The sequence below is a fragment of the Amblyomma maculatum genome, chromosome 8, assembly GCF_055883805.1.
Source record: "Amblyomma maculatum isolate TAMU_Amacu chromosome 8, ASM5588380v1, whole genome shotgun sequence".
NCBI lineage: Eukaryota > Metazoa > Arthropoda > Arachnida > Ixodida > Ixodidae > Amblyomma > Amblyomma maculatum.
In genome coordinates, this window is record NC_139351.1 from 11,961,018 (window position 1) to 11,988,199 (window position 27,182).

Consider the following 27,182-nt stretch of genomic DNA (forward strand, 5'->3'; position numbering starts at 1 on the left):
GGGGAGGAATGGGTGTCGTCCAAAAAGCAGATTAAAGGGAGAGTAGCCAGTGGCATCATGCCGAGAAGAGTTGTAGGCGAATGTTACAGAAGGTAGTATAATGTCCCAATCCCGATGGTCGCCGGAGACATGCATTGATAACTTATCTGTGAGCGTACGGTTGAGGCGTTCTGTAAGGCCGTTGGTCTGAGGATAATAGGCGGTGGTAAATTTGTGGCGGACGGTGCACACACGAAGTAGCTCGTCAACCACTCTGGAGAGGAAGCAGCGACCACATTCCGTGAGTAGTTCACGAGGGGCCCCGTGTTGTAGTATCACGTCGTGGAGGAGGAAAGCAGCGACGTCTGTAGCCCAGCTAGTCGGGATCGCGCGGGTAATGGCGTAACGTGTAGGAATATGATTCGAATACCTAAACTGCTGCTCTCGAACATTGCCCTACTGAGTACTATAATAGTTTTCAAAGCTTTCAAAGCGAAATCTTCACCAGCAGCATTGATTGAAAAAGCCATCGGCAATGTCGCCAATTTCACCTCGTCAGCAGTAAACGCCAGTGGGCACACGATGGAAAGGCATCTCAGGGGTTCGACGAGATAGCGGAGCCTATATAGGAGGAGTCGATTGACTCGAATCTTCTAAAGGTCGGCAGACCGCGGTTGAACTGTTGGTTTGGATATTTTTTGGGAACAGTACCTACCACTGCCTAATAAATCTTTATAGTTGAAACACATCATGAGTGTATAGGGTGCATTATAATATAATTTGGCACGAAAAGAAGCAAACGAGTTTCTCAATGCAAGTTGGTTAGGATGGTGTTAGATCAATGGTAGTAAAAATAATGAAATACAGCTTATTTGAATTATCTGAGATGATTTACTTGATTTATTTGCTACAAACACGTCGCCGGAATTCCCACTTTCTTTTGTGTAATGCTATCTGTTATGTATAATCATTACGGAACTGATTTCTTGCTTTAACACCACCTCAAAAAGTTAATTACTTTAGTCTGCCTTATTTGAGGCATTGACAGTTTTCATGCGGTTTCATTTAGACTGTGCTAGTGCCATAAATAAAAGCACGTTCTGTCATTTGGCGAGAAGGGCTAAACGTTTGAGTCTTAGTTTCTATTGGTTTCGTTTCGCATTTCGTTCTGCAGGCTCTCCGTGACTCATTCAAACGGCAGTATATGCTCACCATCGGCATCGACCGCACGCAGAAGGCCGTGGAGAGCGATCTGCTAAAGATTCTCAAGTACGAAATAACAACACGAATGCCTTTCGCATGGGTAAAGCCGCTCTAGTTATTCTCTACGGATACCGCCGTTACGGCATTGGTCAAAGCAGGAACAACTGTCAGAGAAAATAAGAGAAACACAAGCAAAACTATATTTACGGTGTTGATTTTTTTCAACTTATTTTCAGCGGATGCAGCTCCTCTGCTAAGTCAGTGTAAATAAACATCGGAATCTAAGCTGCACTGAACTGATACAGAAGCAAACGACTCCTCAGATCAATTTTTCGAAGAAGGCTGTGAAATACTATGAACATATGTTCATAGTATTTTCACAAGCTGTGAAAGGGCGACGAGGCTGCGGACGCTCACTCCCAAACACCTTGCGGGCAATGTTTACGTCACTACAATGAATTCTGTATTTCTTGGTATCTCATATGCAGTACGCAATAAATATACGCTAATGCGAAAAGAAAGCATTACTTAACTTTTTTTTTTGATGCACTATTACTCAGCTTGTCATGTCTTATGGCGAAAAACTAAGAATTGAACCTTTCCGCTTCTATACTGCATCCTATACAACTTGGGACACACTGTGGCTGGAAGTACAGAATAGGCAAGGAGTGAGAGGGAACCTATTTTCTGACACGTAATCAGAAGCTGTCTATTGTGCGGGCTAGTTGGTGCATTGTGCATAAAAGGAAAGAGTAACAGCGCAACAAAAAGACACTCACAAATAGGCACAAATAGACGCACAGGACAGGCGCTGACACTTCAACTTCTTTCTCGAAACACCACCACATACAAACTTTTTCTTGAACAACCAAATGCTCCCACAGAGTCAGCAACATATTCAGTCGACTTTTGAATTTTGGTAAGGTAGGGTAGGCCTAAACTGCTATGAATATGCTGCTGACCATGTAGAAGCATTTGGTTGTTCAAGACGAAGTTTGTATGTGGTGGTGTTTCGACAGAGAAGTTGGAGTGTCAGCGCCTGTCCTGTGCGTCTATTTGTGCCTATTTGTAAGCGTCTTTTTGTTGCGCTTTTAATCTTTCCTTTTAGGATTTCCCACTGATTTGTCTTTATTTTCTGCCGTTATTTTTGTTCGATCGTCATTTTCTGCTCATTTTTGCTGGATCTATTGTGGCAACTACTGTTTTCAATATAAAAGCAATGTTTCGATCTGGAAGTTTTGATGCCCAGCGGGTTCGTGCAAAAAACGCATAAATAGGATGTTGCTAGCAATATCGCGTATTGCTTGCGTGCAGGTTGGTGGACTTTGCGAGCTTCAAGACGAGCTACGTGAGACACACGGATGAGCGCACCACGCTCACCAACCCGTACAAAGAGTACGACAATAGCACCTCCGCACAGTTTCTGGTAGGTGCACCACTACTTTTCTGCAGTATATAAATCAGTGCCCTTAAGCTCAGTCGTTTAAACTGCTGCTACTAAATCTATCTTTAGGCACAAATTTTGTGTATTGGTATTAGGTATCGCATTTTGAAAATAAGAGTATCGGAGTATCGGTATCGAAAATACATTTTTAAAGTATTGCGTATTTTGAAGATAATCGATGCAAAAAAAAAATCTTCAAATATTGAAACCGCTGTGAGACTTTTGGTTGACGGCACTCGCTGCAGACGGCTGCACAGGCCCTGAGACAGCTCGGCTTGTAGTACCACGTGAGTTCCCTACAAATTGCCCGGCTCTCAATGTTAACCATATTTCCAGATTCCCTTTCTTTAAAACTTAAGGTAGCAATGGTGAGTGGGTGCTCACGAGGTGCTTTACATTTGAGCACCGAGTGCGTTACACGAATATGCTAAGCCGTTAACAGACACACAGAAAGATGCGAACAAAGCGGAAACACAAGGCGAACATGCAGTAGGGGTCATGCACACTGCTGTAGCCGCTCTTCCCACCCTCCGCCATCATCCCGCCCCCCCCCCCCCCCCCCCCCCCCCCCCCTTCCGTTGGTCCCTCCGTCGTTCGTCCTTGCGGCACTGATTATCGTCAAGCAGCGTCCTGAGTGTGCTGTCGAACGCAGTAACATATGCACGACCCTTCCCCAAGCCCCTGGGCTCCGCGTGCCAGCTCTGCTTGGCGGCACGAACACAAGCTTCTAAGGCCTCAGTCCGCCACGATGCAGTCGGTGAACCGCCGTTCTTCCAGTTCACTGCGTTTGACTGCAAACAAATGCATTCTTTGTAACTGCACAGGGAAGAGGCTTCCACTGGACTTCTTTTCTGGAAAAAATATTACGTCTAAGATTTTTTGATATGCATGACATGAAAGCTATGAATGCAATCTTCCAGCACAGTTCGAATAACAAATTATACGTTGTCAAACATTTTGTTTTGAGAACAACATTTAAGCAAACCTTGAATAAATCTTGTAAAGATATTTCTATCTTGAAAAAAAAAACTGTACTTTTTCAAATATGCGAATTGATTGACCCCATAGTTCATTTTCTGTTAAAAAGGATTTCAATTTTTTTATCCACAACCAGCCGTAGTTCTCCAGCGACGGTAGTGAACATCGAGTTTCCTAACGACCTCCAGGATGCTTGTGTCAGCGCAGCTATGGTTCACTCTTACAAGCTGATAAAAGGCATCTTCACCTAATACAACACTGTGGTGTGCTCACGTGCGTATGTAGAGAGGCTTTTTTCATCTTCGTCACTTTTAGCACGCCCGCATTGCGCTCTTCCCTGGCTCTTCTCGTTTTGTTTTCCCTCTAGCTTTAACAATATGCAGAGCTTCAAAAGTTTGTTTTCGCACTAATGGCAACATGTCGGTTCGCATGAACCAGAGTTACTTTAAACAAATATTCCGCTAGGTTGCTTGTGGAAGCAATCGCTCAATTGCAACCATGGCTTCAATTCAATGTGAAGTTCTGGCAAGGACAGCTACTCAAACATCAGAGCTTCAATACCTACGTGCTGGCGTATTCGTTTAAGCCCTTTCTGAAAAACTACGCTATAGGAATGCTCTAAAGATTCCAGAAAGCACGGTACAGTTTCCTGATGTCGCCATTGGTAATATCACCTTTATTATGCTGGAATTTCAGTGAGGTATCGAAGTATCTACGATACAGTACCGAGTATCTGTATCGAAACCCAATTTCAGTTCTTTATCTTGTATAGGCATCAAACATACAATTTTTCAGGGTATTGAGTATCGGTATCGAAGATATTTTTTTGAAGTACCTTGCCCAGCCCTGGTTCCCGGGTTTCCTCACGAAAAGATACGGCAGAATCAACGAAGAACGCAATCAGCAATCAGGCCTACGTCACTGATGAAAGCGTCTCGCCGAACCCATGCGCGAGCACGCTAGCTTTGGCCAGGACAACACCACCTATACTAAGAGAAGGCCAGCGCAAGACCCCCTTTTCACTAGTCCTACGTCACGACAGTGAGATCTGGGGAGAGATCGGCGCGCGAAGCGCAAGCGTATACGCAAGCAAGGCGATCTGGAACGACTCGGCCTGAGTGTGCGTGTTTTCAGCCTGTGTTTGCTGTGTTCCTAATCCGAGTGCATAGGCACTTGCGAGCAAGGTATCTACAATGCATGGGTGTTGTTGTGCACTAAACTGTTACTCTAACTATTGATCCAAAGCGCAAGTGTACAAGTTTCCGTCGGACGCGGCTCAAAATGCAGCGTGGACAAAGGCTTTGCCGTATTAAAACTTATTACCGATGAAGTGCGCTGTGGTAAAAAAGCGTCCTTATTTTCTTCCTAATACTCGTGCTGCTTTTCATGACTATTTCATTTAGCATAGTGTATTAAAGCGTAGGCGTGCCTATATCCAGCACGCAATTTGGACTACACAGCTACTAATAATTGAGTAGCATTCGCCCTGTTTTGAGTACAGGGCAAAATTGTTTTGCGACCTAAATTATTTTCTTAAGGAAACAATTTTATTTCGCTAGTGGCCACGTGATCGTATAGTTGCCGTTGTAAATGACTGGTTTAAAGCCGAGTTAGCTGCTCGCTGCGTTATTATACTCATGGCAATCGCTGATCCCAGCTTAAGCAGCTTTTCTTATATTTACGTTATAGCTTTGTGACCAGCACTTCCGTGAAAGTGACCTCGTATTCACGACAAGCTACACTGAGTGTCGTGAAGGTCACCGTTCCTAGTAATATCTCTGCCTACCATTCTTATCTTTATCCATTTAACAGTAAATGTGCTCTCAGATGAATTTTGTGCCTGTCTTAATGTTTATTCATGTAACTCTCAATGAAGGTGAAAATTTCCTCCAAACTTCATTTCTGCCATTGAAATAAATGCCAGGTGGATTGTGTCGAACTTCTCACGTACTTTAAAAGACTAGCCATATTAGATAACAAAGGTAACACAAATATAACCCTTTTTATCTCTAGCACTAAAAATTTCAAGAGGTAGCTCAATAGCAGCGTTGAATAAAAATAAACGCAACCGCGTAGGGTGAAGCCGACCTTCAGTATGATCTCACTACGATGACGTCACATAAGCTTGCACAGGCCTTGTAATCTAGGTGGTGTTGGCCAGGGCTGCACTCCTGCGCGACTACACCATGCGCTGCACCCCTGGCGGCGAAATTCAGCAGCGCTCGGGATCGTGCATCAGAGGCTGCGCGCGCTCGTTCCTCTCCTCTGCTCTCGACCGCGGCGCGTGATGCTGACACCCGGCGGCAGCGCCGTATCAAACTGTCAGGTGCCTCAACCCGTTACCCAGGCATGCTGTGAAACAGTTTGTGCTCTTGCTCGTTGAGTGCATGTACCAAGTCTGGTCTGTCAGGTGAGCCGCTGCGTATGGACGCAGCGTCCCAGGCCTTCATGAAGTACTCGCACGAGTCCGCAGGGAGGTCTGGTTCCGCCTAAGCCGCGAGCAGCGTCACCTCACCGAGCAAGAGTTCATGGACATGTGGAGCAGGCCACCGATTATTTGCGCGGTTTCTGGGCGTACCATAACAGGGTCGATATGAAGCACTTTAGGGTTACAGTTGTCCTTCAGGACATCCGAGGTCCAAAGAAGGCCCGGTCTCCCTGTGTTCGGACTGCTGTCACAGCGGGGACCTTAAACACAGTTGCCATAGTGTTCGGTGACTGCTGTGTCACCACACGAGTGCCCCCTTGCCAGGGTACGGCCGTCATCCCGAAACAAAATCCTCCTCCCCCCCGGCATCCGGGAGGAGGGGGACGTGCCGGGGATGATGTATGAATGATGACGGGCAGATAGGTTATGTGAGACCTTGAGGTGCGGCGCCTTCTCGAGCAAACCTCCTCCCATCTGACAACGGTAGCGCGTGTCGATTATATTCTCCGGTGGGCAGTTCTGTGATACTTGAAACGGCGTTGCAGCTGCCTAAAAGCGGGGATGCATCGCGCTTGCTTCCCTTGCGTGTTGCTTTCCTCAGATAACGCATTCTTGTACTGTTTGTGCAGTGAAACTCGAGGCAGGTACCACGAATTGTATATGCAAGTAAAATATCAATGTAGTAGGGCTGTAACTGGGAAGCACCTGGAATGATACATTGCTTGCATCAATAAGGAAGAGCGCAACGGCGGCACCTGTAAACCGGCAGCGAATATAATTTCAAAGGCGAAACTGGCAAGGGCATTTGATGCAAAGTTCTGCCGTACACATGGGGTAGCAAGGAGCGCAGCTCTGGAGTTTACAACCTTTCGATGTGACCGCGCAATAGCGGTGCCGCATTAAGCATACGGAAGCGATGTCCTGGTAGTAGTTCTTGAGATTAACTATCCAAAAACGACTGTAGTTGGCGGGAAAAACGGTTTTGGAGGCCTTCGAATTTGTTAGAATATCCCATATGTTAAATATGCTAACCACAACTATACCTTAAGGCAGCATGTACAGGCTAAGATTACACGGCAGCCAGGTGTTGAGTAAAACGTCGGCTTCGGGCACTCGGGCATAGGGTGGCGGTCGCGCAAGTAGAAAAGGACCGTAATTCAGAAAGAAGTTAACAGGTTTATGATGTGCACAGACACGGAGACCTTTCAGCGTTTTTAAAGTTGTTCCCTGTGAAGAATTTACTCTTAATATATAATACCCAATCACTGTAATCTCTTCAGTTTAGTGCTATGCGCAGCCTTAATAAATAGCCCAACAGAGGCGTGCTCGGCGCATTGCTCCTCTTCCGGCAAGATGCGATCCCGGGAACTGTGATGACGGGCTCGTAAATAAGTACGGTTATTGTTCAAGATTGGTCACATCGCATCCCTCACGCTACTTAATCGTTGCGCAGGAATGCCGGGGAGGAGACGTGGCGCCCTTCTAAAGGAGCGAACAAGCGGGTGCATTTGCATATGGTTCGAGAGACACAGCTGTGCCCAGTTGTCGGTTAGTTAGCTAGCGCAGCCAACTCCACGAAAACGAAAATGCGCACACTGTTATACTGATACTCATCGACACGCGGCACCATGCCGCCGTGTCTTGGATTGTTCATGCGGCGCGAACACTCAGACAGTCTAAGTCTGAGTGTTCAAGCCTCCCACGAGAACAACTAGGACGTTTTTTTCTTTTTTTTTTTGCGAAAGCAATACTGCTAGCACTTCGAGCCTTTGGCGTGTCGTGGCGCCTCCATACATGACCTTTCACGTGACCGTGTGACATCACGCCAGACCGAGAGCCGGCGCCCCAGCTCGCACCATCGGATGGCGGCACTGAGTCCTTACAGGAGCCGCAGCGGTGACGTCACGCCATTTTCACGTGACTGTGTGACGTCACGCCAGACCGAGAGACGGGGAACCAGGACGGTGGCGGCGAGTTCATACACGGCGCTATGTCGCAGCCGAGAGAGGGCACTCGCTGTTTGTGACATCACGCTAGGAGGATAAATGGGGCTGTGGCTCGGCTCCTCGCAGTAGTCGGGGCGCAGCCTTACAGTATGTCGGATGATGCGTATAAGGCCCATTTAAATGGGCAAACAAGAAGTGAGTTGAGCTACTAGAAGCAACCAACAGCAGCATCCGTGCTTTCGCATTACTCCAATGTAGATTCTGCGGTGCTCTAATTTTTTTGCGGACGCTATTGAACAATGACGCCGCGTCCTTAGTTGTTCATACAGCACGAACTCGGGCGATCGCGTACGTCGAGTTTTCTCAAAAAAAGCGGACGTGCAACTTACCAACACTTTCTCAAATTGGACAAACGCTAGAAACGTCACTTTCAAATTTCAGCCACCTGTGTTCATTCACGTGCAACGACATCAGAAAATGCGTTTTCGCATTTATTTCACATCAGAAAATGGGAAGAGCTAATCAGGGACGTTAGGTCAGGGCCTGGAGCCAAAGCGAGTAAATCACTACTGAAAGGAAAAAGCAAACAGTAACAAACAAATTAAAGCAGTACACGAACACGAAGAAGGCAAGCAACGGCGAACTAAGCATGCGCAGTATGAAGGCACAAAAAAGCGAAAGGCATTCGTGCGGAAGATTCGTTTAGGGTAGCCATTTAGTTTTCACATCGTATACGACTTGATTATTGCCTCACGAAAAAATAAAATGACTGACGAGATAGGCGCAAAATACCAATTCTCTAACCCACATGAGCGCACACCAAGAAAATTTTTCACAGCGGCCTCACGTACCGCCCAAGCAAGCTAGAAAGCGCACGCGCGCGCGGAACCAGTTGCTGTCACGTGCAGACTGGGCAGACGCACGCAAGTCAGTAGGAGTGCACATCGGCCTGCCAGATAGGTTACACGGAGCCGGTCGGAGATGTTGCTGTTCACTGGCGCCGGCAGCGTCATGCTGCGACCCTTGGGTTCCCTTTTTTTCAGCAGCGAGCTCCATGACTCCAGCGCAGCTACGTTTGAGTGACGTCTTGTTTGTTGTATGACTAGGCAGAAACAAGTGCGATGTCTGTTTCGGCGGCGTTGATTGAGTCTAGTCATAGTATCCACGTGGTTACCCCTCGGTTGAAGGTCAAACACGCGCCCGGCGAAGAATTTACATAGCGAGAAGTAAAAGCTTTCGTTTTTAAAATTCTTTGCATGTCTACAAAGCTAACTTAACAGCAAGTTTTTAGCCAATCCTTTACGAGCCGATATGTGCGGTTTTGTTTTCACTGCAAAGCACGAATGTAACTGATATTTATTCGCAAGGCTTAATTCCTGCTTCTATACCCTACGAAATTCATGATTGCTGCGATTGCTTGCATCTTATCTTTAAAGATCAGGATGGCTCCGTTATCCTCTTCTACGTGACCCGTCTTTCAAAGTGACGCAAAATTTCGAAGACCGATGTCAGCCAACGAGGCGCTCGGTTGTAACAGTGTTCGCCGAATACCTGTCACCTCTCATCGCCACTTGACACCGGAGCGTAGGAGCTTGGCGCTACCTTCAGACGCCCGCTTTCGTGAGCAGTTATCATGGTAACAGTTGCTCCACATGATATACGAGGAATATCTTGTGGAGGTTATTTGGGAACGTGACCAGATTCATTCGCACTAAAAAGCAAATGGGATATCTCAACATTGCATTTCCTAGCTTTACGCTACTATACCGTCGCCATAGATGCAAACAGCGCAAGCGCAAATGTGCTCGGATATATGCCGGCTAACTTGCTGCATGTACACCATTTTCGTAGGCTCTCGAGCAATCGGGAACGGCTTTACACTTCTCTAAAGCATTGTGTCATAACACATGCCGAAGTTCCTCGCTGATGCTACCCCATTTCGGTAGTGCCTTCTTGTCATTTTAGCGCATAAACTCTTCTGAGAGGCATAATATCTGTCGAATGCATCGGGCTCGAAGCCATTTGCAGGGCTTCCTTTTTTACTTAGGCTTGACGTCACTTGTGATACAACATCCATCCCACCTCAGTTGTTCGATCATTTTGCTATCTCTACGTATCAGGCCGCAGGAAGCCAGCCATTAGATGCCAGTTTACTTCTAGCCTTTTGCTACGATGTTTCTCATAGCCGCTACAAAATTTTGGTCCACCAAGTGCACGTGAATTATTTTTCAACAGTAATAATAGATTATATAGGACCGAGAATACAATGTTCAGAACACACATGTACACCGAGAACTAAGTTTAGTGATGCTACTTTCTCCTTTCAACCATTGTACTGACGAAACGCAGTATTTCGGACGCTTGACGTATGGTAACAGAAAACCCAGCAGAAAAACCCCGTCCACGAGGGGAAATTGCGCAAAGAGGGATGTTTGTGACGGCGTCTTTTCGACACCTAATATTTCTGTGTCGGTCATCGTCTTAATTCTTTCATCGCTTGCTTCTTCCTGGACACACGCAGAGTCATGAGATCGACAAGCTAGCCCAGCTGGCAGCCCGGTCCCCCAAGTCCCACCTGTGCTTCACGCTCACTCTGGGTGGAAACCAGTTCGAACTGCGGGATGTCGCACAGCATGGACTCGGGGCGGCAGCGAAGCATATCAGGGACACCTCGTACGGGGAGGCAAGTGCACACATGGCCTTCTTTGTATCAGAAGTGCATTCAGGCGCCAAAGCGCCCCTGCACAAGCTATTAATGGAAGTAGCAGCAATGATTGTTGTAGCTATGAGCGACAGAAAGCACCAACCATAGGTAAAGACGCCTGTTCACTTAACTCCCTTTTTGAGGGTGTGACGCGAGAGCATTAGTAGCTTTGGCTTCCTCTGCCTGCTCACCTTACTGATCTTCGTTCGTGCACATACACTTAGATAATCGCGCAAATATATATCTCACACGTCCTAGTTAGCATGCGGTCGTAATTTTCCACAATAGGAGCAAGACCAACCGACACAGATATACAGCCCCGCTTGAACCCAATTTACATGAACGCGCATGCTTATATAGCAGTATAGCATTTCTACCTCGGAATGCAAGGTTTCAGAAAGATTCTGTTGCCATGTATAAGGAGACCACAACGTTGGTAGCTCCTGCCAACGCCTACGCTGCATTTTCTTGGCGATGGGGCGTTTATCGCTATTGCTATATTTCCCCCAAAGTGTCTCCTTCACCCTGATGAGAATTCCATTTTAGGAACATACAGTTAACAGCTTTACATTCTTCGTAATACCTGTCTTTGGGGTTGTCAGAGTTCTGAGCGAAAAATCACGAAAATGCCTCTGGGTAGGTTATAGTCGACAGGATGCAGGGCCAAGCACTTACTGATCCGCGAATAGCGTTACGTCACGAGTCCGCGATGACCGAGTTAACAGGAGCAACCACTCGAGACGCCTCTTTGAGCAGGAAAGGAGACAGCGAGATCGAGTTCTCAAGTACCATTAGATCCCGGCCAGACACACTGCCCTTAGGCCACGAAGTGACGTTCTTTATATCTGTGTCGGTTTTTTTTTTTCAGAGTGTGGTAGCTTATGGCTCTGTGGTAATACGTATGTTTAAAGCATTAGAGTCACCAATAGAGCGAATAGGAGAGTGCATGTGCTGCTTGAAAGAGGACGAACGAGTGCTGCCGCAGACGGGAGTCATTAAATTTGCATACCCTTCCCTGTTCCTAGTGGCGCAAATTTTTGTTGTTTTATTTCGCCAATGATTGCTTGGTTTATGGGGTTTCAACGTCTCAAAGCGACTCAGGCTATGAGAGATGCCGTAGTGGAGGACTCCGGTAATGTCGAACACCTGGGGTCTTTACCGTGCACTAACATCGCACAGTACACGGGCGCCTACGATTGCTTGACTATTTCTTTAAAAGATATAGGTGGCTATTGTAGGCAGGTCTATAAACTAGCCGCGTTGATTCTGTTACATCGCCTCTTCGATCTCTTGCTTTCAGATTTGCAAGAGGCACTGGAACGAGGTGAAGTACAACGAGCCCGCCATCGGTACTACGCGCGTAGTGGCAGGACATGGGTAGGCTACGACACCGAGAAGACCATCGCGGCAAAGGTTAGCGACCCTTTCAATCACTCTGATCCGTGTCATCATCTTATCAGTATTGATCAATTACAATGAAGCAGCACTCAACGCCGTTGCTTCCATTGAAAGTGGAGACGTCATGAGAAAAGTAGAGCTCTGTGACAAAAAGACATATTTCAGAGACTGCGGATCTCCGTGGTTCTTTGAGGGTTTTCATCAAGATGGCATACGACGTTGGTAGCCAACCTCGAGCGTCGAAGCGTTGATTCAGGGAAGAATATGGAGGAGGACACTATTACTTTAATAAGGATGTTCGCATAAAACAAGCCCTCCATTAAGCTCTTGCCACCTGTAAATGGGTAACCCTCTTCTTTCGTCATTTGGGCAGAAGGCGCTCTTCCCACAAGGCTTATGTTTAATCAGTTGCCCTCTCAATCAATGCATGTTGCCTTGCCTTGTGACACACATGAAATTCACGCACACTCAGCTGAACACATTCAGACCGATATCGTGTTCATTTACAAGGCTGTTCTGAAACTCCTTTTTCTCGGCCATACCGGCCGTTATGCTAATTTGCATGGGCCTCTTCCTTTCTGGATTTCTTCTGTTAACTGAAACTTTCTCGTGACTCTAAGCTTACCCGCCTTTGATTTCCTAGCTAAGGTTAGCGGCTACTAGCTCAGCCGGGCATTCATTTCATTCTAGCCTCCGCTAGTACCTCTTTCCACCCATACCGGATCACAACAATGTTGTCCTCGCCCATTGGGTTCCGTATACCCCTACAACTCAATGTCGCTCGTCGTGATGCGGCCACGGAGCACCTCTCGCGGCTCTTTGGGCGTTCTTGGGCATTCAAGGAGCGACGGCATGCACTGTGTTGGTCCGTATCCACTCGCCGCGAGACTCTTAACCGCACACTGTTTATCTACTGGCTCAAGCCCTCTCAGTTTCCTTCAGCGCACGGTTTAGGAGGCTACCATCCAACTTCGGCTTGATAAAACGCCTTTACTTACCCCCTCATCCGTCACTCAGAGTAACGGAGGCTTGCTTCGGTACACCCAAATGTGTACGCTGATTGCCTCCTCCTGCCCCTTCCTCTATCAATATAGTTCCGACCACTCCTATCCCTCTGTCCCTCCTCCTATGTGAACCTAACCCACTGCATGCTTATTTCACTAGCCGGCAGCTCAGCAGCCGGGTTCCAATGCCTTTCCTTACATTGTCACCTAAACTTCCTTGGCATTGAATGAAAATAACAGCGCCGACTAGTCGCGCAAAACATTGACATGTTCGGCCTGTAAGTTGTTGCCAGAATAAAAGTCTTATACAACAATTATTATTACACCAGATGTGCTAATACCTATCATATGCAATCCTGACCTTGTGTCAGTATTGTAGTTTAAAGTTGGCTCAGACCATGTGGCTGCTGCATATCATATAACTGTTTCTCACGCAAGATCTGCTTACCTTAGAAGCATACGTATAAGCCAACTGAGCAGACTAGTCCTATCTACCACCATCATTTAATGAATTTAAATTAGGTGACTAACAATTGATAAGGAGCCACACAAGAACATTCATATGAATGCGAAATAGGATCTCTATATGCAGCAGAAACTTTGGAATTGAATAATTTTTCCATTCAATGCCTTGAACCTGGCGCAGCAGCCTGAACGTTTCATCGCTCTGAAAAGCGGTCTAACTGCGACGGTTCGCTCATGGTAGCCCTATTGAGCATTTAGCACCAACTATTCGAGTCGCCAATGAGTTAATGAAATGGCTTAAAAGCGCCGAAAGTGAAGTGTGCATCCGGCCATAGCCATAATGACGGAAGCTTGGCACTTGCAGGGAAAAATAATGATACAGCAACTGCTCCTCGCAGGCACTCGTGCCAGGTTCGAATCTCCTGCTGGGACTAACTCTCCGTCATTTACGACATCTATTTCAGGGTTGTGTACTGTTCTTTGTAGCCTTACGGCTACGTCTCGGTGAATGCTAATGAGTAAGGACTCCCCATTTACAAATATGCACCACCTCGGGGAATACTAATACTGGAGTAAAGCCGATCATATGTAAAATTTTTACTTATTGGTCTTCGCCTCAACACGGCCTAGTTATATCATTCTAGTGAAAGCATTTTATATAGGTAAACGTTACTGGCGGTCCAGAAGGCGGGGGGGGGGGGGGGGGCACTCACAGTCGAAGATTCCGATAACTTCTGCCATCCTGCGGGCCTTCGGGATCAGCTCTTGCTGATCAGACAGTATGGCTCTCGGCAGAGCAGCTTTTGTTCAGATTAGTTTAAGGTTAGTTTCCAAGATTGTGGCAGGTTCTATGCTATAGAAAAAACCTTCCGTCTAGAATAATTGAGTGATTGAGTGCTCAAAATTTTCCAAGTACAGAAAATTGGCCAGTGGGTCAGAATAAAAAACGCGGATTGCAGGAAATCAAGAATAACGGCCTGAGAGGAGGGTTAGTTTATGATAAAATGAACAGTAGTGCAACAAAGACACTAACAGTTATGTTTCTTCCTTGTTAGTGTCGTTGTTGCACCACCGTTCATTTTATAAGGAAATTAAGGCATGTGAATACCTGTCTTTTATTTTTGGTGATGTGGTTTGCACTCGGTTAGAGCTGCACTATGCTCTCGGGCCTAGAATCTCCGTAACGTAGCAGAGGCACTATTAAGGTTATTTGAAGACGACAGTCTTTAAAAATGTCTCCACCAGGAATCGAGACACTATCTTTCCTATCATCAGCCGAGAGAAACCGATCGCAATTCTCCTTGTCTTACGTGGAGATGATAGTGCTCTCAATGACGATGCGGTTACTTATAATGATGCTGCATAGTTATAAAGATACTGATGGTAGTAGTGATAAAAATAAGAATGCATTTAGTTACAACAATGATTGTACCGATAGTGATGATGAAAATTACAATAGCGATGCAGTTAGTAAAAAGTCCTGCAAATTAGCTTTCGCCATTTCCACTCTTAAGCAGACTTAAGTGCAGCCTAGTAATTTTTAAAGAGCGAAGCACTTATTCTTCGAACTGGAACTTTGAACGTCAAGAAATATGTATTTTAAACTCTAATCCAGAAGGAAGACCTGATGTTTAACCATGAGCCTCTCCACAGCCGCGCCGGGCTCCACCACTCCCCTGATCACGTCACTAAGCACGTGTCTAACCCCGTGATGCACCGCCGAAGTTGCTCTTTCGCAGTTGTCGGCCCTCCGCCCATGCGCTACATAAGCGCCGCAGCTACTTAAGTAGTCGCTCCCTGTGACCATAGAGGCCGGGCCTAGTGAGAGAACGGCTCGGCACAGAACTAGGAAACACAGTGGGTAACTTTGTTTAACTAGAGCTTCCGCGCTTTTCGCTAACTGTCACAAAGTTAAGCTATTACCATTTTTTTAAAGCGATGCTATTTAAGCAGGTGAGTTTTCCGGGGATGATGCACAGCCGCATGTGGTCGCAGTAGTGACGTCACCCACGGATGCCTGACGCTCCCTTCCGAGCAGACGAACACTAATACAACCACAGACGCCCTTGGGGACATGTAATCGAGTGGTATAATAAAAGGTCGATCGCGTCGTTCTGGTCTGCGTGACGTTATACTGATTTCGTCCACGATGACTCACTTTACTTTGTTGAAGTATGAAGGTGTTGAGCTCTCCGTCTCAAGCTCACCGTTGTTCGACTTGTTTCGACAGAGCTTGATGGCGGCGCGCTTGATGGTTCCGCCCACCGCCACTGCAGTCTTGCGCGCGGTGTCGCAACTCACCTAAACTTGATGGGGGGGGAACATCGAAGAAGCGGTTGTAAATATCCATGGCCAACTTCAACAGAAATGAATGATGGTACTGAAATGAACTCTTTTACTTACTGATGACTGAGTGTTCATTGATTTTGGCAGGAGGAGGGGGGCTATCGACGACAGGTTGAAATCACGTGTGTCGAAGTATAACCATGGATAACTTAGTCAGACAAACACAAACAAGATCACTGGGTCATCAGTGTTACACGTGAGTCAAATCTGCCCTATTTTTTTTGTCCACGACTTCAGCAGTGAGCGTGTGTCAGTATCGAAATGACAAATTAGTGTACCCTGGTTCTGGCTAAATCTCGTGTATCAAAGTATAACCATGGATAACTTAGTCGGACAAACGCAAACAAGATCGCTGTGCCATCAGTCTTACACGTGAGTGAAATCTGCCTAATTTTTTTGTCCATGTATTCAGCAGTGAGCGCGTGTCAGTATCTCAATTACAACATCGTGTACCCTGGCTCTGGCTAGACAACGCCTGCAAGTTCAGATCAGGCGTTCAGTCGTGTCCGACTCTTCGTGACCCTATGGACCATGTCACGCCACGCTTTCCGGTCTCTCACTAACTTCTTAACATCACATAGCTTCATCTGCAATGCCTCGAGAATGCCATCTAACCATCGCGTTCGCTGCCTACCCCTTCTCCGGCGACCCTCAACCTTTCCCAACATCAAATCTTTCTCCAGCGACTCCTCTCTTCTCATCAGATGACCAAAGTAGCTGAGCTTTAACTTTAGAATTTGACCCTCCAATGAGCAGTCAGGGTTTATGGTCGACAATATCGACTGATTTGATCTTCTGGCAGTCCAAGGAACTCTTAAGAGTCTTCGCCAGCACCACAATTCAAACGCGTCAATTCTTCGGCGGTCAGCCTTTTTCACAGTCCAACTCTCGCATCCATACATCATAACTGGAAAGACCATAGCACGGGTTATACGGATCTTTGTTGGCAGAGTAATGTCTCTGCTCTTTACTAGGCGGTCAAGGCTAACCATTGCTCTCTTTCCCAGAAGCAGGCGTCTCCTAATTTCATGGCTGCAGTCTCCTTCCGAGGTAATCTTGGCGACCAAGAACAGAAAATCTGTCACAGCTTCCACTTCTTGTCCATTGATTTTCCAGGACTTGATAGGGCAAGACGCCATGATCTTCGTCTTTTTAATGTTCAGTTTAAGCCCAAACTTTTCACTCTCTTCTTGTACGCGCATCAGAAGTCTCTTGAGATCCAATTCACTTTCTGCCATTAAAGTGGTATCATCCGCATATCTAAGGTTGTTGATGCGTTTTCCAGCGATCTTCACTCCAGCTGAAGACTCGTCCAGACCGGCCTTCCTCATGATGCACTCTGCATATAGGTTAAATAGGCAGGGCGACAGTATGCAGCCTTGCCTCACCCCTTTCTCAATCGGAAACCAATCAGTAAGACCATGCCCAGTTCTGACTGTGGCCTCTTGCCCTTCATAAAGGTTCCTGAGGAGATAGATGAGGTGAATTGGAACTCCCATCTCTTGGAGAGCTTGCCACAATCTGCTGTGATCTACGCAGTCAAACGCTTTCGCATAATCAATAAAGCAGAAGTAAATGGGTTTCTGGAACTCTCTTGCTTTTTCCATGATCCAGCGAAGGTTGGCAATTTGGTCTCTAGTTCCTCTGCCCTTGCGAAACCCAGCTTGCACGTCCGGAAGCTCCCGATCCACATACTGCTGCAGCCTACCTTGCAGGATTTTTAACATCACCTTGCTAGCATGCGAAATAAGCGCGATCGTGTGGTAGTTGGAACAATCTTTGGCACTGCCTTTCTTTGGAATGGGGATGTAAACTGACCTCCTCCAATCCTGTGGCCACTGCAGGGTTGTCCAAATCTTTTGACATAATGTATGCAGTGTGTTAACAGCGCCGTGGTTGAGGTTTTGAAGCAACTCAGCTGGAATACCATCAATTCCGCTAGCTTTGTTCTTAGCAAGGCTGGCTAAGGCCCATTCAACTTCACTCTTCAGGATACCCGGCTCGAGATCAGTAATCACAACCGTCCTATGTTGGGTTTGCACATCCGGGTCCTTCTCGTACAGTTCTTCTGTGTATTCCTGCCACCTCTTCTTTATCTCTGAGGCTTCAGTGAGGTCCTTGCCTCGTTTGTCCTTTATCACGCCCAGCTTAGCACAGAAGCTTCCTTTGATATCTTTGATTGTCTTATACAGAGCTCTTGTGTTCCTTAATTGGCTGTTGTCCTCAACTGCTTGACACTGTATGTTCAAGAAGGCATTCTTATCTCTCCTTGCTATTTTCTGAAAATCCGCACTGAGAACCTTGTATCTTTCTCTTTCCCCCATTCCTTTTGCCATCCTCCTTTCCTCAGCTATTTTCAAAGCCTCTTCAGATAACCAGTTTGCTTTTTTGCATTTCTTTTGCTTTGGAACTACCTTAGTAGCAACTTCTTGTATTATATCACGAACATCAGTCCACATCTCTTCGGGCTCTTTGTCTTCTAGATCTAATTCTTGAAACTATTGCTCACTTCCACAGCATATTCTAATGGAATCTGATCCAGATCATACCTTCATACCATACCAGATCATACCAGATCATACCAGAAAGGCCTTCTAGTTTTCTGCGTTTTCCTCAATCGAAGCTTAATTTTGGCAACAAGAAGCTGATGATTGGTGCCACAATCGGCCCCAGGCCTTGTTTTTACTGCTTTTATAGCGCTTCTCCATCTCTGCCGGCAAATAATATAATTGATCTGATTCCTGTACAGACCGTCCGGTGAAATCCATGTGTACAGGCGCCTCTTGTGCTGTTGAAAATGAGTATTCGCTATGGTCAGGTTGTTTTCTTGACAGAACTCTACTAGCCTCTGCCCAGCTTCATTTGGCTCACCAAGACCGAACTTGCCTGTAATTCCGGATATTTCTTCACTCCCGACCTTAGCATTCCAGTCTCCTATGAGAAAAACGACGTCTGATGATGGGGTGCGGTCTAAAAGGCATTGTAGGCCCGCATAAAATCTCTCAACGTCAGCTTCTTCAGCAGCAGTGGTCGGTGCATAGACCTGGATAACTGTTATGTTGAAAGGGTGACCTTGGATCCGAAGTGAAATCATTCGGTCGTTTTTGGGGTTGTACCCTAGCACTGCTATGCCCATTCTTCTGTTTACTATGAGAGCGACCCCATTCCTTCTCTTGGATTCGTGCCCACAATAAAAGACATAATGGTCGCAGGAGTTAAATTCTCCCATTCCGGTCCACTTGAGCTCGCTGATACCCAAGATATCAATGTTCAATCTGTCCATTTCTCGCTTGACGATATCCAGTTTACCTTGCGTCATAGATCTTACATTCCATGTTGCTATGTGATATATCTCCTTGCAACATCGGACTTTCCGGTCGCTTCCCGACACATCCACAACTGAGCGTCCTTTTGACTTTAGCCCAGCCGCTTCATTCGTCCTGGAGCTACTAGGAATCGCCCTTTGTTCATCCCCAGTAACATGTGGGACGCCTTCCAACCTGGGGGGCTCATTTTCCGGCGCCATATCGATAATGGTATTGTGACTGGCCATACGGTTTTCTTGGCAGGAAATACTGGAGTGGGTTGCCATTACCTTCTCCAGTGAATCACATTTTGTCAGAACTCTCTGCCGTGACCTGTCTATCTTGGGTGGCCCTACACAGCAGAGCTCACGACTTCATCGAGTTTCGCAAGCCCCCCCGCCACGACAAGGCAGTGATCCATGAAGGGGAACGCCTGCAAAGCACCGAACATTTTCCCGCTGTCGTATACACGGTGATGTTAAGATAAACCTTTTCACAGATGACTGCGTTCTTTATACTTCAATTAAGTATGTAGCTGACCAAATTAAACTTAACAAAGCCCTCGCTCATGTTTCAGGCTTGTGCACAAATTGGAACATGCTTTTAAATACTGACAAGTGCTCAGACCTCCGTATATCTCGGAACAAAGCCGTTTTAAAACATTCTTATTCTGTGGATGGCATCGCACTTAAGGAATCGCCTGCTCTTAAATACCGCGGAGTTACTGTTACACACAGTCTGAGTTGGGATCTTCATATTAATACAGTTTGCACCAAAGCCTTTAAATCTCTCTTGTTTATTCAAAGCAAGCTTTCAAAAGCACCCGTACATATGTGAAGCTAGCAGCATATAAAGAGTTAGTCCGGCCATGTCTGGAGTATGCTTCATTTCTATGGAGCCCTTATAAGGCGAAAAACATTCACAAAGTAGAAAGAGTTCAAAGAACAGCGGCCAGATTGATTTGCAACAAATATAAACGCACTGATAGCGTGACAGAAATGCTTGATTATCTTGGGCTCGATAAACTTCGAGCGAGGCGTTCCTAATGCAGGTTAAAATACTTGTATTTAATATATAACAACATAATACAAATCAACAATCACAATTTTATTATCCTTTACAGTCTGCTCACAAGCTCGGGTTTTGATAACGTGAAAAGATTGAGAGTTATACCTCCCTGAACAATACCTTCAAGTATTCATTTTTTGCCAGAACCATACACGCTTGGACAAAAATTACCTAGGTATATTGTAGACAGTCTCAGTGCCGAAAACATCGTCGCAAATTTGAAATGCTGGGGTGAAGATGTACCTGTATTCCTGCATGTTTTTTGTTGTTGTTACTGTTGTTTGATATGTCTCATGCTTTGACTTTCTGCATTTGATTGTGATTGCCTTTGTTGATCTATTCTTGTAATGTAGTTTTTATTTGTGTCCACCCCTGTTGGAGTCAAGCGACTGTGCAGTATTTCTAAATAAGTAAATAAATAAAACAACACTATTCAAGAACTGGTGGAAGCTCATCGTACTGGCCAGATCAACAGACGTTCCCCCACAGAGACGGGCAGGTTTATCGTCGCCGCGCTAGAACTCCAACCAATTGGTTCATCCACTGAAAACAGCCACCTTGTCCCTCAACACATCCGGGACAACCTTACCGTACAACCCCGACCTAAAAATATGCACCCTGCTCATCACAAGACACGACGAGAAGCTCGAACCAAGGCGTTACACAAAACACACGCGAGTGACACCGAAGCGGCCTACGTAGACGCGGCAGAATACAATTACCCCACGGCATAGGTCACCATTTTGTTTTCTTATAACTTCAATCACACAGTTTCTGCCTTTGTCAAATCAAAAAAGTCGACAGACGCCGAAGATGCAGCCATAGCGCTAGCCATTTCTTCTTCCACTGTCACACCCATTTTCAGCGACTCCAAACAAGCCATTCAAAATTTCGCAAGAGGGAAAACACACCTAGTCACCCATCAAACCCTAACCTCTGGCTCCGCAGCTCCCCAACCCATTCACGTCGTCTGGGTGCAGGTCATGCAGGTAATCCCGGTAACGAGGCAGCCCACTCAACTGCTCGAACGCACGTCAACCGAGCGGAGCATACCGAAGACTGGGGAAGCACGCGGGACAGACTGCTCACCTATCATGAAATAACACTTCACTACCGAGAACAACGACTCTTATATCTCCCACCTCACACCTCACTCTTAAAACTCCATCAATTAACCTGGCGACAGCTACAAGCCAAAATCTTTCCCTCTCCAGCTTGGTTGTCCTTGGCATACCCGGGCCGGTATGACCCCACATGCTCTTTATGTGGCGCACCCAGAGCCACCTTCAATCACATGTTTTTATGCGAAAATTTCAAACCACCGCCCCATTCGGGCCTCCGGACCAAGAGGATTGGGAGATCGCGGTCTGCAGATCGGACACAGCAGCGCAAAAGATGCTGGTTGTCTGGGCTGAAGCGGTCGCTGCCAGGCACGGCCTGACAGACACCAGCCAGGATCAGGAACCCCCTCAATCTTTGTAATGTACCCTGATTCCACACAATAAATGTTTTACCACCACCACAAGCTCATTAGGCTCACAGCACCGTATATCGCAAGCTTACAGCAACCACTCCCGCGACTGCGAAGGATGACAGTGCCCTGACTGTCTGCTTCTCCCTAATCATCGCTAGGCCTAAGTTACATCGCAGCCAAGCCATAGCAGAGGGCACTCCGAAATAGATCAGCGCAAAGTTTTAGTAAATCGACTATTCGGTCATGAAACTTCTTTGCTCTAATCCCCACTGCTTAGTAGTAATTGAAATAATTATTTCCCGCGACGCTTTCAGCCGAGCTAGCGTTCAAGAACACGGGCAACGCACCGGCTGTGAGCAAAAACTTCTACTGTGTGCTTCGGCACTCACAAGAAGCATATGTTTCGAAATTCTTTTTTCTAGACCAAAAAAAAATTAACATTGTTTTATTACACTGCCGCAAGGGATCCGCCGGACGGCTCGCGCGGAAGGCATGGCCCTCGCGGCGTTGTTTACAGCGGTGAGGTCAGTGCTGCCATCGGACGATGGCGGCAGCCGCGCCGAAGCTGGATGGCTTGGCAAGAACAAAATAACGCTGCGCTACAGTCTGTCTTACGTTTTAAAAAATATGCTGAGTGCATTTATTCATGTTAGCAAGCACGAACATAGCACAGTATCGGCGCCGGCATAGCAGCAGACGATGCGTTGGGCGGTGTAGCTCTTTGACGTCACCAAGCATTTCAACATGGCGGCCGCTATCGGTGGGAAGAGCTTCGCAGTATACGCTTCAGCCACTTATTTCGAAATAAGTATTACGTATAGGGCGCTCAAATATCAGAAATAGAATAAAAAGGTTCATTATTATCTGCCAGACTACATAAGTGTAATATATTGGATGACCATGGCAAGTCCCCTTTAAAACAATGATTCACTTCCCAAGAAATAAAGGGAGCATTTATCAATGGTGAAGAATGACATCCTGCTTTCAGTGGTATGGGCAACCAAGACATGCTTTATTTAGCAGCATAATAGAATTCTATACCGTTCTCACTTTCCTTGTTTAGGCTCTGTCCTGTCGCATCATCGGCATCACGCTTCGAAATTATCGCCATTGACGTCAGCATCGTGGCTAAAGTGCTTGCTAACGTTGAATTATGTTACAAGCACCATGCCTGCTCCTACTCTAGGCAAACGTCCAATTGGTATTCTAGAAATCCTGACCAGCTGTCGGAGCATTTCGTATCATGGATATGTGCAGCAGTGTCAGACCGCATAAACCTGTTCATCAGTTCAGTAGTGTGCCACCAGCACCGCGTCGACACACCTAAGCGACGACATGCCTGAAGCGCTTTTCGGTGTAACTTAGATTCCCGGTATCCGTAATGTTATTACTATTTTAGTTACTATATCTGGCCCAAGTTAAGCCATGAATTCGTTTCGTCATGATGCGCCACAAACGTTTACTCTGAGATGAGACCCAATGCATATATAAGGAGAAACAAGAATTTCGGTTTGGGTCTTAGTGTTTAACGGCCCAAAGCGACTCAGGCTATGAGAGACTCCAGCAAATATTTTGCAGGTCGTCTAATTTGTTTATTTAATTGCGCAATAAGAACTTTTTAAGAGCGGCATCTAGCGGCTATTGAATTGTTTTAATTCTTTACATATCTTTAAGATTGTGTACGCGTTTTCAAACTGTCTTGGCAATGTTCAGCTGCACATGATATTTCGCATATGAAGCAATCACACAAAGGTGTGCGAGTAGTTTAGTGTGATTTTATGCGCAAATTACTGTTCCGCATTCTTGAGACCTAAAGAAAATTTTCAACGCCTTGTAAACTTTGGCCATGGGCTCAAGATGCGTATAGACGTTGTTCTCGAGCCCGACGTCCGGCAAATTCACATGTTCTTTGTGAGTGCAGTTGCGTTTATGCCAAAATAATGCCCTTCTTTTGGTTTGCCCCATGACCATCTTGGCATTTGTCTGCTGCATGATGACGTAGGTGCGGCTGGCGCTGCGCAAGTACCCGGACCTGTGCGTGATGCTGGTTCAGGTGGAGAAGGACGACATCCGGGGCGTGTGCTCCGAGAGGCACTTCCCGCTGGTGCAGAGCGTCAAGCGCGCCATGCGCCTCTACTATCGCTCACTGCCAGGGCAGGACGGACTGGAGGGGCAGGCGACCGCTGGCCGTTCTGGTCGCGAATAAAGCAAGCGCTGCGAGATGAACCTTTTCACGACAGAGACCTTTCTGTTGGATTACTGCAGGACGCTATATTTAGCGTCCGCACCTCCTTAGAAGAACTGTTATCTTTCAACCTCGAGATACATGGTCCACAGTAATGTGATTTTCATCTTAAATCTACCAGCGTAGTTCAAACCGCTTTTATTCCGTGTAATAGAGGTCGAGCTTTAATGCGGAACGGATATTTGTCCATTGAAATCCCTATCCATAATGTTCTCCACTGTATTAAGAGCAATAGATGAGTAGCGAAGACAGTACCCGAACGCAAGCCTGAAAGTGTTTTTGGAAAAAAAATTCTCTTTTGTTAGCGCATATGCTGTGGTATTGGAACGATCGGTGTATGCATACGGGACCCAGAGCCTGAAAGAGCGGATCCAAGCCTCTGTTCGGCAAAAGCGTTTTGCAGGAGCTGCCGTCGCAGATGAAGCATTGCAAATTCCACATCTCTCGTCCTATCTTTGTTCATTTTGTCACATCTTCAGATAATCTCATCATACCCTGATCTTCCGCTTTTCTCCACTTACTTCCATGGTACTTCTATCCTTCCACGGTACTCTCGTACTTTTATTTCATCCTCCTCCCCTCCTCGTTTCTATCGCCTTACTTTCATCCTCCTCAGCACTTCGTGTTTACCGTGCCTGCATTTTAAGCTAGAGTAGCCAACGCCGCTAAATCTAAATGCTTGTTGGTGGCTACACAGGAAAAAACGCTGATGTACAAGAAATAAAAAGAAATTATATTTAATGATAAATATTGTAACGGTACGGAATTTCATGTAACCAAAAAGTGCTTCATTGAATTATTCGGAAGAGAGAAAGAGAGAAAAATAGAAATAAAAATGTATTTGGAAACTGAAGTCCAATAAAATGCTGAACCACAGAAGCGAAGTTCGCTTTAACCGCTTTCAACAACAGCACACATTCTAAACTGCAGGATCAAATATTTATAATATAAAGGAAAGTTACCAGGATTTCTACGGCTTCTTGCGTAAGACGTCACTATATAGGCTGGCACACAGTCAGCAGAATTTAAGAACGGCTCCAACTTTGCAATGATTCAGCCACAGTATATGCAGCTACATATGGTCTGCAATGTGCATCTCAGGGCAGACGAGTTAAGCAGAAGTGTTCCCAGATGTAGCGGGAATATCGTGCTAACATAGTAATTGACCTGAATGGAGTCAAAATTGTTTGCTCTACATAAATCAGTATCCTCAGCACGATTAGTGAGTCGAGGATAGCAATACCAGAGCCCAGAAACACGGCACACCTACGAATCGGCTACAAGGGAGGCCGTGGCTTTGTATAAGTTTTACAGCTTGGAGTTTGTTAACGTGAACTGACATGAAACAGAACTTTGGCGCCTTACGTTACGTATCCATTGAAACTCTGCAGCCACGGCTGGAATCTAACCGAGGCTGCACTACTCAACAGTTAATCACTCTAACCACAAAGAGCCACCACCGTGAGACGCAACAATGCATATATAGACAATAAAGTAGACAGGTTTGCTGTTTACGACCAAGCTTTTGATTTCTTTTTGAAAAGAGAGACAGAAAACGAAAAGACTTCTGGCGCGAACAGCCGCCAGAAGTGAGGACCCACTGTTCAATGAGCTGATGAAATGCCCGCGAAACACCAGGGACCTCCACGTAGTTTCGTACACCCCGGAAGTACCTCCGAATTATAATCCTTATGCGATTCACATCCGTTATCTGGATTGTTCCATTTATTGCGCTATATAAATGGCAATGTATCTATGACCTGTTATTTAGAGGCGAGTCGATCAGAGGTGCTCACGAAGCTCACCCACGCTGGTGCTGAGGCACGGAACATACACCATATACCTGTGCTCACATGAGAAATTTCCAATGAGCGGTGTTCAAGAATAGTTCTTCTATCTACCAGGCATAAGTTGCAATTCTCGCTTTAGCGGATAGATCCATTTTCATTTTTCATTCCGTAGTGACAGTATTACGTCCCCTCTCGCAAAATGCGATCATATCCGGCATGAAACAGCGCAACAATTCTCATTAGAAGAATATTGAACGAGTTCACAAGCCACGCATTCACGCCACCTGCAACGCAGCTCCCTACTAATCCACGTACGCCCTTCCTGGAGAGCTATACCGCTTCTCCTCATCTGCGTCAGTCCTTGCTCATATCGTCCATTTGGTAAACAAGATAGACCTCAAGGTTTTTCTTTGTAAAGTATCATTCGAAGCTCTCCCTTTATAGTGCATGACATCTTTCAATGTGCCCCGAAGAAATATGTTCTCTCGGTAAGTAAACAGCCAGCGGCAGCACCAGTGCCCGTCGCATTGTGGCTTTCATTCCCAGGGTGCTAAAATGCGTTCCTGGCACGACTACTAAATTGATCTGTCTGTCGGACAACCTCTCCAACAGGTCAAGACAGATGTAGGTCGTGCTTCACAGGATAGAACTTGGCAAGTTCACTAACATTTTTGTTCACTACAGCTGTGAGCGAATAGTGCTTTCGTAAGTTACTGAAAAGAACATAATGAGTGGTTTAACTGGTCACATCCATTCAACAAACACTGACCAGCTTAGACGCGTTTGTGTTTAGCATTGTTCGTCTGAGCGATATTAAACTTTTGCTTGTGCAAAACTCACCTAAGTTCTAGCGCATCCTACCCTAAAGGACAATTTGATAAACACGAAGTTCTCGCAGTAAGTATATAGTAACTATAGTATATAGTAAGTATACAGTATTAGTGAGCACATAGCTCGTTTACCTAAAGGCCTTTATAGACTGTTGAGTGTGGACAGGATTTGTGCGCCTGTGGGGTGTGTCAGATCGTTATTTTCGAAAAATGAATTCTTTGATAAACAGAAAGAGCAGTTGCATCAGATAGTGAGGTGAAAAATGTATTTGTGTGGAAAATTTATATGTGGAGTAATTAATGACAACCAAAAAGTCAACTCTACGTTAAATAGCTAAGGACGTCGGTATAGTACCAGACTTCAAACCAACCACAGTTGTGGAAATTGTGTAAAAAAAGTAAACATTGTGCTCAAGCGTGCAAAAATGCTGCAAAGCTTTAATACCAGGCCTCGTCACTGCTTCACAAAACCGAAAACTGTTAGGCAAGAGTAAAAGGGGAAGAAATGATGAGAGAAAGAAGTAAACAGGCAAGATTAGAGAAAGTAATCAAAGCAGTAAAAAGTAGAAAGAGTA

The 27,182-nt window shown here is 45.9% G+C and overlaps 1 pseudogene; it reads left to right on the plus strand.

The window, feature by feature from the left end:
• Positions 1-23,948, plus strand: part of LOC146180546 (chitinase-3-like protein 1) — a 33,209-nt pseudogene extending 9,261 nt beyond the window's left edge.
• Positions 23,949-27,182: the final 3,234 nt, after the last annotated feature.